The 19,438-nt window shown below is 45.0% G+C and overlaps 2 pseudogenes; one reads left to right on the forward strand and one right to left on the reverse strand.

Annotated features, from left to right (window-relative positions):
* Positions 1 to 654: 654 nt before the first annotated feature.
* LOC125553256 lies at positions 655 to 5,571 on the reverse strand (annotated as a pseudogene).
* An 870-nt stretch (positions 5,572 to 6,441) lies between these two features.
* On the forward strand, positions 6,442 to 8,447 carry LOC125555015 (annotated as a pseudogene).
* The last annotated feature ends 10,991 nt before the right edge of the window (positions 8,448 to 19,438 follow it).

The raw sequence follows: 19,438 nt of genomic DNA on the forward strand, positions 1-19,438 counted from the left end.
TCTGCGGGTCATGCATGGAGCAAACGATCTTTAGCTCACCATGCTGCAACCTTGCTTCCCAGAACACTGACAAGGGTTCCACATCACAAAGTATTAGAAACTAGTCACAGAAATTGGAATCTGTAAAGTAAATGAAAGAACAAAACAGGAATTGGAAAGGAGAGATTGCAGATATAAGTGCCACTGTTCGTTCATACTAGGAATGATTGATAGAATGCCTAGGCCATTAGCAGACATGAATTTTAGCACCAAAAAAGAAAGAAAACAAATCAATTCAGCCCACAATTTCAAGAATTACAAAATAAAGTACTGTAATCAACACCTAGACATTAATATCATCACCATCCATACAAACCACCAGACCAATCAACATTTTGCACAATGTTTCTAATACTTCCACCTTTTGGTTGGACTAGCTGCCAAACCATTGGCAACCATCTAACAATGTGTATCACCGAGCTCCAGATTCTAACATTTGTGGTTCTGTAATGGATCCTCTTCTAATATACATTCAAATAGTACAAACTAGAGAGAGAGCAGAAAGCATGCTTACAGAGATATTATTTGTAGTACAGAGGCAGAGGCAGAGGCAAGCAGTGGGAACAGATACATGGTACTCAAATTTGGTGGTTTGAAGACGATGAAGCAGCATTAATTGACAGGTTTTGGACTGTCTTCCCATTAAGCCGAATGTATGGAACATGAGAGATGTTCAGCCAATCTGATCCTCCAGGTTTGAAATTGTCTTCCATGACGAAGCCATCCATAATCAATTCTTGGAGGTTCTGTGGCACAACTCCTTCCAGCGACAGGGGTTTTGTCTCCCTGATACTAAGTACTTTTAAGGAGGTAAGTCTGTTTAGTGTAGAAGGGAGTCGTTGCAGAAAATAGCAGTAAGCAAACTCGATTTTTTTGACAGATATTAGTTGTCCAAACCACTCCTCCTGCTCTGGGGTAAAATGAAGGGCCTCCAGATAAAGGATGCACAGAGCACACACTGAGGGGACAAAAAAGTTCTTATTTAGCAAGCTAATATCTGTAACTATACTGCTAAGATGAAGTAAATCCTGCTCATCTTGTCTAACCGATTGGTCTTGTAATTCAGTAAGAATGCCAGGACAACCAAGAACATCAATATCCCTGAGGTTGGGAAAACATTGTAGCCCATCAATCAAACGTAGAGATCCACATTTTCGAAGATGTAGATAATCCAGTGACTTCAACTGATGCCCAGAGAATAGCAGTGGGTGATCACAGTAAGATATCCTTAATTTTTTGAGACATGCTAATAGTCCTACATATTGTGGCAGTGCCTTGGCAAAGTTCCCACAAGCTGAAATGTTAAGTTCTGACAATGAAGACATGGATGATAGGTTGGGCACTCTTTCCAGTAAAGGACAATTGTGAAGTTCAAACCTTGTGAGAAGTGGAAGGAGAGGGCCATGATCTTCTGCATGTGACCAATCTATCCAAGATGTCATCGAAGAAACTTTTAAGTCCTCCAAATTTGGGAGGCAACCAAAATGTGTTCCATCAACATGCTTCACCGATGGCAAGTTATCGAGAGTGAGATGCTTGAGTGAAGCGAATTTTCCAAATGGCGGAAGTACAGCTAGAAGTCGGCAGCTTCCAACATGAATAGACTGCAGTTTTGTGAAGATGTGGCCTTGCAAGATCCAGCTAGGTAAAGTTGTGGCCCCGTAACCTTCGATCATGAGCTCTTGAAGATTTGAGTGTGGCTGCAATCCTTCAAGTACATCTTTGGATACATTTCTCCCCTTCAACACCAAGGCTTCAAGGTGTTTCTTCCCACTCATATTGGCATCGGCTGCCTCAAGTGTGTTCTTAATGACGTGGATATTGCTTATGCAAATTTTCCCAGATAGCTCTTGCATGTTTTTCAATTCATTTATCATGAATCCGTTTCTCTTTCCAACACTGAAGTTCTCCAATTCTTGAAGTTGACTCAGTTGCCCAATACCAGGAATCAAAGAGAGAGCTGTAGCGTCAACATACAAGTGCCGCAAATTGGCAAGTGTATTAACACTTTGAGGAATAGAATTGCGGGTATATCCACGGAGGTATAAAGCATGAAGATTACAAGGGAAGTTGCGCAAATTATTGACTCTTGTGAAAGAAAGATCAAAGAACCTCAATTTCTTTAAGGATGAAATGTGGGCAGGCATATTTGTCAGCACCTCCAAATAAGATAAGTCTAACACTCGAATGCTTCTTGAGTTGGCTAACATATTGTCAACAACATCACAAATTTCAGTACTGTCACAATGACCAAACAGTAAGATTGTCCGCAGATTTTTATACTTGTTGAGTTCATGAATGTGCAGTTGATTACTAACTTGCAGAGCCAAATGGCGAGCAGTTGGTGATGCTCTGCGTGAGGTCTCTTTGTGGAGAAAACATTCATATGAAGAAACACCAATCGCCAGAGCCCGTACTAGATCGTGCATAGTGTACCTCCTTTTATCAAATGTAGCCTGGAAAAATGATCTTTGCACAAGTTCATCAAACAATTTACCTCCAATGTCCTCTAATCTAGTGCCACCAGATTCGCTCTGTTCAATGAAATCATGAGAAATCCACATATTGACCAATCTATCTTTATCAAACAAGTAATTTCCTGGAAAAATCGAACAGAAAGCGAAGCACTGCCTTTGTCTAGGCTGTAACTAATTCCCATGTATGGAAGGATTTCACAAAGAACTTCACTCAGGTCCCACCAATCGCTCTCAAGGATGCTTCTCCACTGGTGTATGGTAAATCTGGATCTTAACAGATTTCCCATTACTTTTGCTGCTAATGGCAAGCCATCTAGTTTTTTTGCTATTTGCTCACCAATTAGCAGAAGAGTCTGATTGTTCTCTGCCACAGGACCGGTGGTGCCAAAAGCATAATACTGGAAAGCTGACCAAAAACTCTCCCATGGCAAAGGTGCTAGTGGAACTTGACACATTGTTGCTACTGTGTCTGCAACCCTTTTGCTTTGTGTTGTGACAAGAATTACACTTCCCAGTACTTCACCAGCTATGGCAGTAAGCAAACTACTCCACTGATCACACATCTCATCCCAAACACTATCAAGCACAAGAAAGAATCTTCCATGCTGGATGACATTTTGAATATTGTTGACAACTGTCTCTATACTATCAGCATGGTCAAAAGATGAATCATTTCCTTTTATGGAGCACAATATCTCCTGCAACGTCCTTTTCACTCCGAAATGTTTTGAAACATACACCCATGCTCTGTGCCCAAAGTGACCCTTCACATTTTCATGATTGTAAATGACTTGAGCAAGGGTTGTCTTCCCAACCCCGCTCATACCAACAATTGGGATGACATCAACACCACCAATGGTGTACCTTGCCCCATGTTTTGCTCTTATGCTGCTGGATTCTGGCTCAGAGCCAGATGAACCTAAAATAACTCTCAGTATCAACTCTAGAACTTCATCGCGTCCAAACAGCTTGACATCAACTGGAACACGAGAAGTAGTCTCTCCCCCAGCTCCCTCCTTGATGGATGATGAACTACTCTGCCTCAAGAGCTCCAGAAATGTGTTGGAGGTTGCACAAAGGTGATCTAGCTTCTGCACAACATATTCAAGCCTGTTCATGCCCTCATCAGGTACACTTTTAAGGGCCCTAATCGATGACGAAACGAGCTCGCTCATCTTGCGTTTTCCAAGGACTATGTCTTGACAATCAAATCTGTCAAGCACATCCTCCGCTTCATAGGCAGCATCATGGAGGTTCCTTAGCCACTTGTTAAGACTAGTGCTGGTAATAAGCTGGTTATCAGCGACCTCGGTTATGGCCCTCACCATGGTGAGGGTTGTGTGGAGTTTGGTCAAAAGTTCTTCAGTAGCATGGCTCAGATTATAGTTGCTCTCGAGGAAGTCAATCACCTTGTCAACAGCACGCTGGATAACTGCTGATGAGAAACCACCAGCAACCTGCTCTGCAGCTGCAGACATCATGATTTGAAACCTGCAATAATGATAGAATGTGTTAGCATGTCGGTTAGTCTGTATGCAGTTGTGGAAGTTGTCTCCTATATAAAGGAAAAGATGAACAGATAAAACTGATGAGCTCAATCCGGCAAGAGATTTTTACTTGACTGTAAGGATTACTTAATGTTGAAAGGTACCCTTTCAAGCACTTTGCCATGAGATGATTTTTTCTACATGTATGAGTTGTGTCCTATATAAAGGAAAAGACGAACAGATAAACTGATGAACTCAATCTAGCAAGGGGTCTTTACTTGACTACTGTAAGGATTACCTAATGCTGAAAGGTACCCTTTCAAGCACTTCGCCATGAGATCAATTTATATATGCAGGTTTCATAGGCAGTACCAGAGATATGCTCTTTTAGTCCTACAAATGAATGGTGATTGTCACAGCCAAATATTTTTCAGTAAGTCGACAAGCTAGTTGGTCACCTGTACAGAAATGTGGTCATTGATCGAGTCGGATACCCCCTTCAATATATATTCTTTGAACAATTTAATCACCTAAGAAAGTAACCAACTCCCAAATTTTTTTACTCTGAAGAACATGACACGATGTAGTTTTTAGCGGTGACCTATTTACAATCTAACCAATGTCAACAAACAACACCCAAAGGAACATTGCCAAGGAGTTTCTATGCACGAGTTCCCCTGTTCTTGAGTAAACTTTAGTCCCAGCGCGCCTGAAAAGAAATTGTAAAAATTGGCTTCTGTATAGTCTTGTTAAAATACTTAAAATACTAGATGGTCCGGAATTTAGTCATAGGCACTTGCTAGTCTGCATACCTTGGTTATCTCTCCCTTTGTTTTCCCAAGAAGGGCATGCTAAGTATAAAGCTAAAATTCTTTACCGGTGAAGCTCTAGGATTGTGTTCAATATACATAAATTATTTCATCTTAGTAGCTATTATGTGCAAAATTTCTTGTTCTTGTGGTGTCTATAAAAATTAGGGAGGATGTACATGTATGTTAATAAATGTAGGAAAACTTAATTAGATGCAATCTTCTCAAGAAATGAGCAGAGCATAGAAGGAATTAAGAAATTTCAGGAAAAATTAGGCTTCAACAGATGCAATCTTCACAAGAAATGCTTAATTTAACATCACAGTCTTTCATAATGAAGCGTACAGCGTACTCTATCTATCAAAGGTTTCCTCACAAATTTCCCTGAACTCCAAGAGCTCCCATGTCAGACTGTCAGTACCCACTCCGACCCACCTCCTCCGGCAATCCCGAGCTGCCTCGACTTCTTCTTCGAGGTCGCCAGTGCGCAGCAAGCCGCCGACGGTACAGGATTGGGGGGTGAGGGGAGAAAGAGAGAGGGAGGGAGGGGGCACCTGCGAGAACGAACGAGAGAGGACGCCGGCCTCGGAGTGGCAGTGCACGGGCCAGCGACGACGTTCCTGGACAGCAGAGTCGAGAAGGGCTGGGAGCTGGGGCTTCTCCGGCGGGAGAATGCGGCGGCGGCGGCGGGTGCTCGGGCGGCAACGGCGATGGTGAGTGGCAGCCAAGTATAGTAGTCCAGGACTAGGAGTTGTTATCCTTTTTCTCGTGTCAGTTTTGCAGCGTCGAGAGGGTTTTATTTCCTGGCCTTTTGACATCGACACATCCTACGCGGTTGCCAAAATCGCGTGCCTAATTTTCCTTATTGACTCTAATTTTTGAAAAATATTCTGATCTATTAGAGCATCTACAGCCGGAGTTGGCAAATCCGGCTCCCTATACATCCGCGGACGTGCCGGGCCACGTCCGCGGACACTGACTGGACACTCCCTAAATCCGCGCCTCCATACCCACGTATCTCATATTTCGAACCCTATGGGTGTGTTTGGATGCCCGCATCGAGCCAACCAGGCCCCCGCGGGAAGGGAGAAGCCTGTTTGGTTGCCTGGTTTTTCTGTTGGGCCTGCATCGCACGCTTCTCAAAGCAGCCCACAGCCTGGCTTGCCGGAAACCCTCGGATCGGCAGTTTCTCGCGAGTCAGGCTGAGTGCGGCGCGAGGTCGCACGGGCGGGAGCGAGGCGAGGGCGAGGGGGGATGGCGGGAGATGGAAATATGGCGCGCCGTCTCGGCGCCAAATTAGCCTCACCCCCCTTTCACTCGCTCACCCATAGCCACTGCCCCCCTTTCTTCGCTACTGCCTCACCACCGGCGGCGGCTGCGATTTCAGATCTGCGCTATAGGCAGCGGCGGTGGCAGAAGAGGCGGCGGCGTTTGCGGCGGATTTGGTGCTCCCCTTGCTGTTGGCCACCGTCTGGTCGACCTAGTCTGTGCCATGGCCCCCCTACGCTGTCCTCGTCTCCGATGCCGGTAGCAACACCCCCTCCCCCCTTTGTTAGCTCAGTGGTTAGGCCTTTAAGCTAGGTGTAGGATCAATTTCCCACTGAACGAACCGTCGATGTCGACTAGGTTATGGACGCACGGATGAGGCTGATAATCCAGGCAGCAACACTGATTAGTGTGATTCAGGCATGGGTCATGTTCATGCACCAGAGAGTTGTTTGTCGTGCTGGGAGACCTTTGATCCGCTATGGTCCATTGTTTCTCCGGGAATAGGAGAGGATCCAAAATCTGAACTACATCTACAACTGCAATGACACCGAGGCTCTGTGCATGCTTAGAATGAAAAGAGCACCATTTGCCCAGGCTTGTCAAGACCTTCAGGAGCAGGGGCATGTTACAAGATAGCATCAACACCAATGTCGAAGAGTAAGTGGCCATGTTCCTCCATGTTGTTGGCCATAACCAGAGGTTCAGCGTCATTCACAACACGTTCAGGAGATCAATGGAGACCATCTCTAGGTACTTCAAGTAGGTGCTTTTTGTTGTTGGGGAGCTTAGACGAGAGATGATCAGGAGACCATCTGGCCAGACTGCACCCAAGATTCGCGGAAGCCCAAGATGGTATCCATACTTCAAGGTGAGCATTGACAATGTACACTTTTCATGGCTTGATATGCTTGTATTGTTCAGGTTCAGCACTAACACAGGCTAGTGATGCCATTTTCAGGATTGCATTGGGGCAATAGATGGTACTCATGTCACTGCCAGAGTTCCTAGGTCACAGTCTGTAGCGTACAGGGGGAGGAAGCACTACACAAGCCAGAATGTGCTTGCTGCTGTTGACTTTGATCTGAAGTTCACATATGTGTTGGCTGGCTGGGAAGGGCCAGCGCATGATGCAAACATTCTCACTGACAGCATAAGTCGACCTGATGGGATCAACATCCCCGACGCCAAGTTCTACCTTGGAGATGCTGGCTATGCATGTCGGCCGGGTATTCTTCCACCCTTCAGGAAAACAAGGTACCATCTCAACGAGTTCTCTGGTAGGAACTTTCCTAGGACTGCACAGGAGCTGTTTAATTTCAGACACTCCAGCCTTAGAATAACTGTTGAGAGGGCATTTGGAGCTCTAAAGAATAGGTTTAAGATCCTGGATCAGAAGCCATTCCACCCATACTCCACTCAAGTTAAGCTAGTTCTTGCTTGTTGCATTCTGCATAACTGGATCCTCTAGTGAGGCTTTGATGAACACGTGCCTAAGGAGGAAGAGGTCGAGCCTGACGATGTTGTTAGCTTTGGCCATGGTGTAGAGGCATTTGACAATAACGCTTGGAAGAACAAAAGGTTGGAGTGGGCAGAGGCAATGTGGCTTAACAGAGGTCAGTGCAGTATTTGAAGAAGAGGAAGAAGAAGCAGCAGCAGCAGCGGAAGCACAGAAGAAGAGGAAGAAGAAGCAGCAGCAGCAGAAGCAGAAGAGGAAGATGAAGCAGCAACACTGATGAACTATCCCCTATTTAGCCAATGGCTCTTAATAATTTGAACTATCATTTAATTGTAGTTAGGATGAACTGTCATTTGTTTAACTAGCTGGCACTATGTTCAGATTGTGTGTGGTAAGGTCACCACTAGTTAGAAGTGGTGACAACACCTTATGCAGGTTGCAACCAAACACCATGTCATATGTGCATCTAATGCAATGCGGGCAACCAGACGCCGGGTCAAAGATGGTTGTCTCATGCAACTAGGGGCATGCAGGCAACCAAACTATGTGCATCTGGTTTTTTTTTGGCCTGCATCCCCTCAAACCGGCTCAATAGAGCCAGGCTCGCTGGGCCAGACTGAATCGGCAATGTAACCAAGCATGCCCTATATTCCTACAAATTCATGCAACTAGTACATAGATCACGAAACGATCAAAATCGATAGGAAACAGACATATAAACTGGTACTCAGGGTTTAGGGTTACGGTTTAGGGCATAATTCACATAAACATCACCAAACAGGCAAGTCACACAGTTCAACGATTTGACACATTGTAACTACATACTAGAACTAGATTATAAACAGGAGAGGGCGAGCTTCACCACTTCCTCGCCGACTCTTTGCCCTTCCGGTCGCCGGCGCAGTTGTAGGAGCTCACATCAGGAGGGGGGGTTCCACATTGGAGCCGCCGGACCCGTCGAAGGAGGAGGAACTGGAGATGACGATGTAGCATTGCAAGCGTCGGACCATGCGGTTTTGCTTGCGCTTGAGCTTGGCCACCCTCGCCGCCTATGCCGCTGCCTCCGCCGCATCCCGCTCGGATTGCTCAATGTCGTCAGAGCTGCTTGGCGTTGATCCTCCGGAACCGCTGGGCCTTCATCTCCGCCTCAATAAGTGACCGACGGCACACCCACTCGAGGAGACGGTACTCCTCATCGGGCACTGGCATCACACGGCGGCGGTGGGCGAACTGCCCTATGCCTCTCACGGCGGGCGGCACGTGCCTCCGACTCCGGAGTCCGCATCCGCGGCGTCAGCAGAGCGGGCACTAGAACCCACCGCTGCCTGTGCAGAGCAGCGGCCAGAGGTGGAGAAGGCCGTCGGGCAGGAGGAGCAGATCAGGTAGGCCTCGCAGATCCGCGTGCGGGGCAGGAAGGGCCTCCACCGGTGTTGGCACTGCCGCGGTGACAGGTGGCGTTGCACTAGACCCGAAGTTGCCACCCGTATCGCCCCGCGGGTGCTCGAGCGCAATACGGAGCGCTAGCTCCTCGTCTCCGGAGCTGCTGCCGGATTGGCTGCCGGTGCTGGACATGCTTGTCGGCGCTAGGGATTTGGCGGGTTGGGGAAACAGAGGCGTCGGGGAGCGGAGCGGAGTGAGTTAGGATTTCTTCCAAACGGGGGATTTTGTAGGGTTGGGGTGTGCCGGGCTGACGTGGTGGACGTGCCCGGGCGTGCCCGGGCCGCCTCATATCCGCCCTACATTTGGGACGGATATGACGGGTGCCGGTCAGCCCGGGCGTTAGAGGCCCGTTTGAGAGCTCCGATTGGATCGGTTTTTTGTGACCGGTCAGTGACCGGACGGCCTGCCTGGGCGTTTGAGACGGATATAGGGCGCCCGACTGTAGATGCTCTTATAAAATTGGAAAACATTTTGCGCCGCTTAGACGCTCTCCGTCGTTGGATGGCATAAGGACCCCACGTCACCCAGCAACAACACATGCTTGGTGGGTTCCACACAGTGCTCCCTCCTGACTCGGCCTTATCCCCTCACACGGTGTCTCTTTCATTCGTCCCTCTTCTCGCATGAACACACAGGGGGGGACCTGCACCACCACCATAGGGAAGCCGTCCGTCCCTTTTTTGGCTCAACATTGGCGAGCTCGGGCGCACGGCCCCACAGCACCACCATGGAATCCGCTCTGTTTCATACATCTAACTCCACCACGATGAGCCAACCTCCCCCCTAGAAGCTGCAACCAGTTGAGACAGAAGCTGCAACCATTGTCAGATTTTGCTACTACCGGTGATGGATTTGCTACATCCATCACGACGGAGCTACGACTTGCTACGGTTGTGACTTTTTTGTTGCAACCATCCTCAGATTTTGCTACATCCATCATGGCGGAGATACAACCCGCAATAGCGGCGATGATGAATTGTTGCAATCGTTGTTGAATTTTTCTACTACCGGTGAGGAATTTTGCTACATCCATCATGGCAGAGCCACGACCCACGACGGTGGCGACGACAAATACACTGCAACCGTCGTCTTTTTTTTGCTAAGATCAAGAATCTTTATTGCTACATCTATTCAACAATGTTGACTCTTGCCCATCACCTGCGCATCCGCATGCAACGAGCCTCGACGGCAAGGGGCGACGACGGCGCATCAGGGTGCTGCAACCATGGAGCTCGACGCCAGGAGTTGCAACCCAACCGACGGGGAGTTGCAACCCGTCAACGGCAGACTGTAACCAAAATTGACGAGCGATGGGAATTTCTTCGGCAAGCAACGGAGGTGCAGAGGAGGGTCTTCGAAGTGCCGGGGTGCGAGTCGCCGTTGCCTCGGTGGAGCCGCACATGGGAGATCAAGTCTTGTGGTGCAGAGACGGGGGATTTCCCGTGTAGAAAAAGACGAAGTCTGCGTGCAGCAATCAGACGGTCTCACATGATTTTGAATCTTAAGCGTGCTAGGCGGCATTTTTGTCCGATCGGCCGGCGCTTAATAGCCGCCTATAAAATTTATCCAAAGTACAAAGCGCCATTAAACATAATACAAATTACTCCCTACTTCCTGAAATCTTAAGCGTCTAAGGTTTTCCAAAATATTCCAAAATCTAAGACGTGTTAGCACTCAGTTCAAATATTCTCTCTTGTACACTTAGAGTAAGTTAACCATTGCTAATTGTGGATCAACCAACATAAAGTATGTCAAATTATTGTTGTTCAATAATTTGCTATCGGTCTTTCATAGGTCTCCAAAGTACATATAATTTTTAATTGTTCCATTCTATTATATTATCATTTTTGAATGTTTTACAATCATTTTATAGCAACTTTATATCATTTTTTGAGGCTAACCTATTGACATAGTGCCCAGTGCCAGTTACTAGTTTTTGCTTGTTTTTACATCACAGAAAATCAATACCAAACGAAGTTCAAACACAATGAAACTTTTTAAAGATTTTTTCTGGACCAGAAGACACCAGATGGGCCAAAGAAGTACCAAAGGCGGGCTCCGATGGGAGCATAACCCACCAGGGCGCGCCCAGGTGGGTTGTGCCCACCTCGGCGGCCTCCCGCATCGCCTCTTCGCCCTATAAATACCCAAATATTCAAGAAACCCTAGGGGAGTCGACGAAACACAATTCCAGCCGCCGCAAGTTCCGGAACCACGAGAACCAATCTTAACACCATCACGGAGGGGTTCATCATCCTCATTGGTGCATCTTCGATGATGCATGAGTAGTTCACCATAGACCTATGGGTCCGTAGTCAGTAGCTAGATGGCTTTCTCACTCTCTTTTAATTCTCAATACAATGGTCTCTTAGAGATCTATTTGATGTAACTCTATTTTGTGGTGTGTTTATTGGGATCCGATGAACTTTGAGTTTATGATCAGATCTATATCCATGAATATCATTTGAGTCTTCTTTGATCTCTTATATGCATGATTATTTATAGCCTTGTATTTCTTCTTCGAATCTTTGGTTTAGTTAGGTTGACTAGATCGATTTTTTTGCCATGAGAAGGTGTTTTGTGATGGGTTCGATCGTGCGGTGTTCTTTCCCAGTGACAGAAGGGGCAGCAAGACACGCATGTATCGTTGCTATTAAGGATAACAAGATGGGGGCTATTCCTACATGAATAGATCTCGTCTACATCATGTCATCGTTCTTATTGCATTACTCTGTTTCTCCATGAACTTAATACACTAGATGCATACTGGATAACAGTCGATGTGTGAAGTAATAGTAGTAGATGCAGGCAGGAGTCGGTCTATAAATCTTGGACGTGATGCCCATATATTGATCATTGCCTTGGATATCATCATAATTATTCAATCTTCTATCAATTATCCAACAATAATTATTTACCCACCGTGTGCTATTTCTTGAGAGAAGCCACTAGTGAAGTCTACGGCCCCCGGGTCTATTCTCTATCATATTTGCTTTGAGATCTATTTTTATTTGCTTTTGTTTTTAGATCTATTATTTCAACAACGGTATTTCCCTCAGTGATGAGACCAAGATTATTGAACCAGTAGGAGAACGATGCAACACTACGTAAACGATACCTGCACACAAAGAACAAATACTTGCAACCCGACGTGTTAAAGGGGTTGTCAATCCCTTTCGGGTAACGGTGCCAGAAATTGTCAAGATGAAGAGATAAAATTATAGTAGATTGATAGATGCAAATAAAAGAAAATAAAAGTCAGCGATGTATTTTTGAGTTTTTGATAATATAGATCTAAAAACAAAAGTGAATAAAAACATATCTCGAAGGAAAATATGATAAAGAAGAGACCCGGGGCCGTAGATTTCATTAGTGGCTTCTCTCGAGAAAAAAGCATACGGTGGGTAAACAAATTATTGTTGGACAATTGATAGAACTTCAAAGCAGTGATCATTATATAGGCATCATGTCCAAGATTAGTAGACCGACCCTTGCCTGCATCTACTACTTACTCCACACATCGACCGCTATCCAGCATGCATCTAGTGTATTAAGTTGATGGAGAAACGGAGTAATGTAATAAGAACGATGACATGATGTAGAAAAGATCTATTCATGTAGGAATATACCCCGTCTTGTTATCCTTAATAGCAACGATACATATGTGTCATTTCCCCTTCTGTCACTGGGATTGTGCACCGTAAGATCGAACCCATCACAAAGCACCTCTTCCCATGGCAAGAAAAATTGATCTAGTCGGCCTATAAACCAAAGATTCGAAACAGAAATACGAGGATATAAGTAATCATGCATATAAGAGATCAAAACTCAAATAACTTTCATGGATAAAAACATAGATCTGATCATAAACTCAAAGTTCACCGGATCCCAACAAACACACTGCAAAAAAAGAGTTACATCGAATAGATCTCCAAGAGACCATTGTATTGAGAATCAAAAGAGAGAGAAAGGAAGCCATCTAGCTACTAACTATGGACCCGTAGGTCTACAATGAACTACTCACGCATCATCGGAGAGGCACCAATGAGGATGATGAAACCCTCAGTGATGGTGTCTAGATTGGATATGTGGTTTCTGGAACTTGCGGCGGCTGGAATTGTTTTTCGTTGAATCCCCTAGGGTTTCTAGAATATTGGAGTATTTATAGAGCAAAGGGGCGGTGCGAGAGGCGGCCGAGGTGGGCAGAACCCACCAGGGCGCGCCTGGGCCCCCAGGCGCGCCCAGGTGGGTTTTGCTCCCCTCGGAGCCCCCCTCTGGTACTTCTTTGGCCCAGCAGGTGTCTTTTGGTCCAGAAAAAATCACCAAAAAGTTTCGCTGCGTTTAGACTCCATTTGGTATTGATTTTATGCGAAGTAAAAAATAAGCAAAAAACAACAACTGGCACTAGGCACTATGTCAATAGGTTATTCCCAGAAAATGATATAAAGTTTCTATAAAATGATTGTAAAGCATCCAAGAATGATAATATGACAGCATGTAACAATCAAAAAATATAGATACGTTGGAGACGTATCAATTACCCGTAGAGGGACTGACAACCCCGCATAAGCGTCGGGTTGCAAGTATTTGTTCTTTGTGTGTATGTACAATTTACATAGTCTCCTACTGGATTGATAAACTTGGTTTCATAACCGAGAGAAATACCTACCGTAGCTGTACTGCATCATCCTCTTCCTCTTTGGGGAAATACTGACATAGTTCAAGGACATCAGTCTTGCACTAATTTCGAGCCAAAAGCGTACATGCCCTACATAATGGGAGAGGAAGTACATCGAGGTCTCTAGATCACCGCATGATCACTACCCCTGCCAAAACGAGCCTCCAACATGCTCATGTTGCTGCTTCCCTATCAAAGCCATCTTGACCTTGTCGATGATTGTCAGAAAGTCTTTGTGCACATGCCCCTAAGGACTAGTGCCATGAGGCTGCAATCGCACCCATTGAACCCTTGAATAGATTTGAAGCAACTGACATCAAATCTCACTTTTGTGCATGCACAACGAGAAAACTCTAACCTCGCTACCCCAAGAAGGTGGTTAAAATCTACATCAGAGCTCCGTCAACTACGTCTAGATGAACAAAATCGAGGATGATCGGAATATGGAAGACAAACTCATAGAAGAAACATCGCCATCTGCACGGCGACCCTTCGCTGCGAAGAGCATCTACAACCCGAGTCCTCAAATCTACCCCAAAGCACGGGCGGGATGCCCGGTCAGTGACCGGGCGCAAAATTGCAACCCAACTTGACCTCACAAATCCGTCCAAAATGTCCGATGGACTTGCACTCCCCATACCTGACCCATATCTAGGGCGGATTGGGAACGCCCAGACACCCCAATCATTGTTTGGCCAAGAAGATCAACATGCATGTGTTTGCATGTACTTGATGTTTCAAAAATAGGGATTGTGGTTGCAAATGGCAATATTTGAGGCCCGCCCGGTCACTATCCACGGGCGCATCCGGGTGTGTCCACGGACATATAGGGACCCGGATTAGGAAATTCCTGATGTAGATGCTCTTAGCACAGAAGGGTCACTGGGTGAAAGAGCATGGTGCCCCCGTGTTTGGTTTTGGCAATTGATGACAATCACTATGTACTAATGGTTGCCTTGAGTTATATTTGAAGGATTTGTCCATAGACAATGCTCGAAGACCATATGTTGGCTTGAAGGTTGAAAGAAGGAGATTATGTGAGGACCAAGGTGTTATTCATGGAGTTATCCAAAGATTGGTATTGTGAGAGTTTGAGCCTATTGTAAGCATGTCTTGAAGAGGAAGATTATGTGAACATTAATGTTTATCTTCAAACATCATCTTAAGGAAGAGAGAAGATGAGATTCAGGGTTGATCAAGACTAAGTAAGAGTGATTCATGTTGATCAACACATAAAGCGTAGAAGATATACGAAGTGGGATCAAGTGATATCATGGTATGATAAGCATTATCCATTACACTTTGTGTACTAACCTATGATCTATGTGAGGGTTCTTTGTGGGGTTAGATATGTTTCCATGGGCGTGCATGAAAAGGAATATCTCATATCACTCATGGAGGATGACATCAAGTGGTGATCGTCATCAAGGTTGCGTTGTGCAAGTTCAAGTGGAGCATCATGAAGAGATCACATGCTTGAAGCTTGCCGTCCATTCTCGTGATAATGGACAGGTGAAGATGTGCCTAAAAGAGGCTCACCCGTAGTGGAGTATTGGGGCAATTCACTAGTCTTCATCGAGTCAGCGCAATCAAGAAAGGTGGTCCAATTTGAGGAGGTCAAGATCATCATCATCTAGCTCAAGTGGATTATGCGCAAGGTAAAGATTTGACCTTGATAGGTTTTCTATTTTAACGGTCTCATGGTGTTAGTTGGGAGACCGGGTTATATGATTAATTGTCGTACTACCAAGGGGGCTCTCCACTGAGTAGCTTGATCGCATCATTCATAGAGAGCTCAAACCATTGGATCCTTTGCATTATCTTTCTTGGTTCTTATTTGAATTTTCTCTTTGTGAGTTTTGGAGCTTGTGGTCATCCTAAGGATAAGCTCAAGTTCATTGAAAACGGATTTTGTATGCATCTTGTGTTTTTGATTTGGAGTCTTTGTCGGTTCTTCACTAATGGAGGTTTCACATCCCTTATTTCATTGGCATATTTCTCTTGTTACTTTTGAAGATTCTATCAAGCTTGAGTTTGTCAAAATCAGAGTTCATTTGCAGAAGTCATGGCAGTTTTGGTCTTACTTGTTTCCTTCTATTTTGTTCTTGGCATTCTAGCTGGTAATTAGCTGTACTACTTCTGGTGCAGTATTTTCACTGGTGCGCCGCGGTTACTACGAGAGGCTCTCTGTCACCCTTGTAGAATTTGCGGTAGTACCACTTGCTCCTAGCGGTAGTACCGCTTATGTAGTACTTTCGCTGGAGTACCACACGCACTACCATGAATTTATCTGTTACCCTTCTAGGAATTTGCGGTAGTACTGCTTGATCTTAGCGGTAGTATCGCTTGTGCGGTACTTCCACTGGAGTACCATGCGTACTACGGTGGAAATTTCTATTACCCTCGGGGTAATTCGTGGTAGTACCGCTTATTAGAGGCGGTAGTACCGCTCCGACAGTACTATCGCTCCAGTTACGCACTGGTCCACTGTGGGTCTCGGCAACTCCTCTGTGATTAGCGGTAGTAGCACTCCACCTAGCGGTAGTACCGCTTAAGTCAGTTCTGGAACATAACGATTGGATTTACACCCACTATATAAGGGGGTATTTTCCCATTGTCCCCAATGACTTTGAGCAAGCTTTCTCCTCCATTCTTGACCTCCAAAAGCGTTGCTTTCTCTCTATTCCTCTAATGATTCTTTCATATTTTTGAGGGAAAAGAGAGAGGAGATCTAGATCTACATTATCCATCAACCCATCTCTCCTCTAAGTGAGGGGAACCCTTTGGATCTAGATCTTGGAGTTATTTGTGTTCTCCTTGTTCTTCCTCTCATATTCCTCCATAGATTTCGTTGCTTTGGTGGGATTTGAGAATGTGGGACTTGAGCACTTTGTCTATTCTTGCCATTTCATTAGTTGCATCATTTGAGTTCTTGACGGTGATACGTGAAAGTGAAAGTTGAGAAGCTTATTACTCTTTGGTGTTGGGCACCTGGAGCTTGTGCCTGTTGGGAGCTTGGGTGTGTCGTGGAGCTCAATCATTATGGTGTAAAACTCCGGGAAAGCTTCAGGGTCTCCAATTAAGTTGTGGAGATTGGCCTAAGCAATTTGTACGTATTTGGTGACTACCTCCAAGGGCCACCATTTGTACGGGTTCGATGACAACTGTCAAGGGTCCCTTAGTGGAATCACGACACCTTGCATTTTGCGAAGGTGTGAGGAGAATACAGTGGCCCCAGTGGCATTTTGGGGAGCATTGTGCCTCCACATTGCTCTAACAGAGATTAGCATCTGCAAGGGTGTGAACTTCGGGATACATCGTCATCTCCTCTTGCCTCGGTTATCTCTTACCCAATCCCATTACTTGTGCATTTACTTTGTGATAGCCTCAGTGCTTCATGTTATATATCTTGCTATCACTTAGCTGTTTATCTTGCTTAGCATAAGTTGTTGGTGCACACAATTGAGCCTAGTGATATGTACTACGCAACCTTCTTCTTGTAGACTCGTGTTGGGCCTCCAAGCGCAGAGTTTTGTAGGACAGTAGCAAATTTTCCTCAAGCGGATGACCTAAGGTTTATCAATCTGTGGGAGGTGTAGGATGAAGATGGTCTCTCTCAAGCAACCCTGCAACCGAATAACAAAGAGTCTCTTGTGTCCCTAACACACCCAATACAATCGCAAATTGTATAGGCGCACTAGTTCGGCGAAGAGATGGTGATGCAAGTGTAATATGGATGGTAGATAAAGGTTTTTGTAATCTGAAAATATAAAAACAGCAAGGTAGCAAGTAATTAAAGTGATCAAAAACGGTATTGCAATGCTTGGAAACAAGGCCTAGGATTCATACTTTCACTAGTGCAAATTCTCTCAATAATGATAACATAATTAGATCATATAAAAATCCCTCAACATGCAACGAAGAATCACTCCAAAGTTCCTATCGTGGAGAACATAAGATGAAATTGCTTGTAGGGTACGAAACCACCTCAAAGTTATTCTTTCCGATCAATCCATTGAGCTATTCCTATGAGCATCACAAACAACCCTAGAGTTCATAGTAAAATAACACCATATGACACACATCAAATCAACCCTAATGTCACCCAGATACTCCAATGTCACCACAAGTATCCGTGGGTCAAGTATACGATATGCATCAAACAACTTCATATTCATAATATTCAATCCAACACAAAGAACTTCATGAGCATCCGAGATTTCTACCGGAGAAAGGAATATGAAAACATGCATCAACCCCTATGCATAGATCACCCTAATGTCACCACGGGAATCCGCAAGTTGATAACCAAAACATACATCAAGTGGATCAACAAAACATCCCATTGTCACCATGGATATCCCATCGCAAGACATACATCAAGTGCTCTCACATCCAAAGATTCAATCCGACATAACATAACCTCAAAGGAAAAGACTCAATTCATCACAAGGAGATAGAGGAGGAGAAACACCATATGATCCAACTATAGTAACAAAGCTCGCGGTACATCAAGATCGTGCCAAATTAAGAACACGCGAGAGAGAGAGAGAGAGAGAGAGAGAGAGAGAGATCAAACACATAGCTAGTGGTACATACCCTCTGCCCCGAGGGTGAACTACTCCCTCCTCGTCATGGAGACCGCCGAGATGATGAAGATGGCCACTTGTGATGGTTTCCTCCTCCGGCAGGGTGCCGGAACGGGCTCCCGATTGGTTTTTTGTAGCTACAGAGGCTTGCGGCGGCGAAACTCCCGATCTAGGTTTCTTTCTGGGGGTTTATGGATTTATAGGAATTTTTGGCGTCGGTTTCACGTCAGGGGGGTCCACGAGTCAGCGACAAGGCAGGGGGCACGCCCTAGGGGGGTGGGCGCGTCCTCCACCCTTGTCGTTGACTCAGGACTCTTCTGACCCAACTCTTGTGCTTCGGAGGCTTCTTCTGGTCCATAAAAAACTACCGTAAATTTTCAGCTCGTTTGGACTCTGTTTGATATTCCTTTCCTGCAAAACTCAAAAACAAACAAAAAAACAGAAACTGACTCTGGGTTCTAGGTTAATAGGCTAGTCCAAAAATAATATAACATAGCATATATATGCAGACAAAACATCCAAGATGGATAATATAGTAGCATGGAACAATAAAAAATTATAGATACGTTGAAGACGTATCACCTAGTATATTTAGGTTTTTTGTTTGACAAATTAAACGCTACTTTGATTCCATATTAGTTCAAGCCATAACCATAATTGTTTTTAAATCGCCTATTCACCCCCTCCCCAACAAGGGACATACACGTCCTTTCACCAGGGCATATTCATGGTGACACTGCAACTCCATGGTTATTATGTGTCATTCTAGATCTTACTTTTGAAAACAACTAGCACAGTGGCCCGCTCGATGTGCCGGCTAGAATATTATAAAGTTCTATCATGAGAATGCATTATTTAACAAAAGAAATTAATCTTATGCAATTTCATAAAATTTGGTTTTCTAGGAAGTTGCTATAATTTATAGTTTGTGACAAAGGACAACAGAATGCAATTAGTTTTTGACTTTCAAGGTATAGTACTTCATAATTATACCAATGTATAGTAGTGTTACACTTGGACAAACTAATTAAGCACTAAGTTAGTTGAATAAAAAAGATATGTAAACTGATTTTAGCCATGTGCTACTTTTGGAATTTTTGTCGCTTGTGCCTGCATGCTCCACCCAGGGCACCGTCGTCGCCTCGCGTGCTGCGTCCACTTCCACTTCACCGTCCCCTAGCTTAATCTTATTGG

Source organism: Triticum urartu, chromosome 4 (genome assembly GCF_003073215.2).
Source record: "Triticum urartu cultivar G1812 chromosome 4, Tu2.1, whole genome shotgun sequence".
NCBI lineage: Eukaryota > Viridiplantae > Streptophyta > Magnoliopsida > Poales > Poaceae > Triticum > Triticum urartu.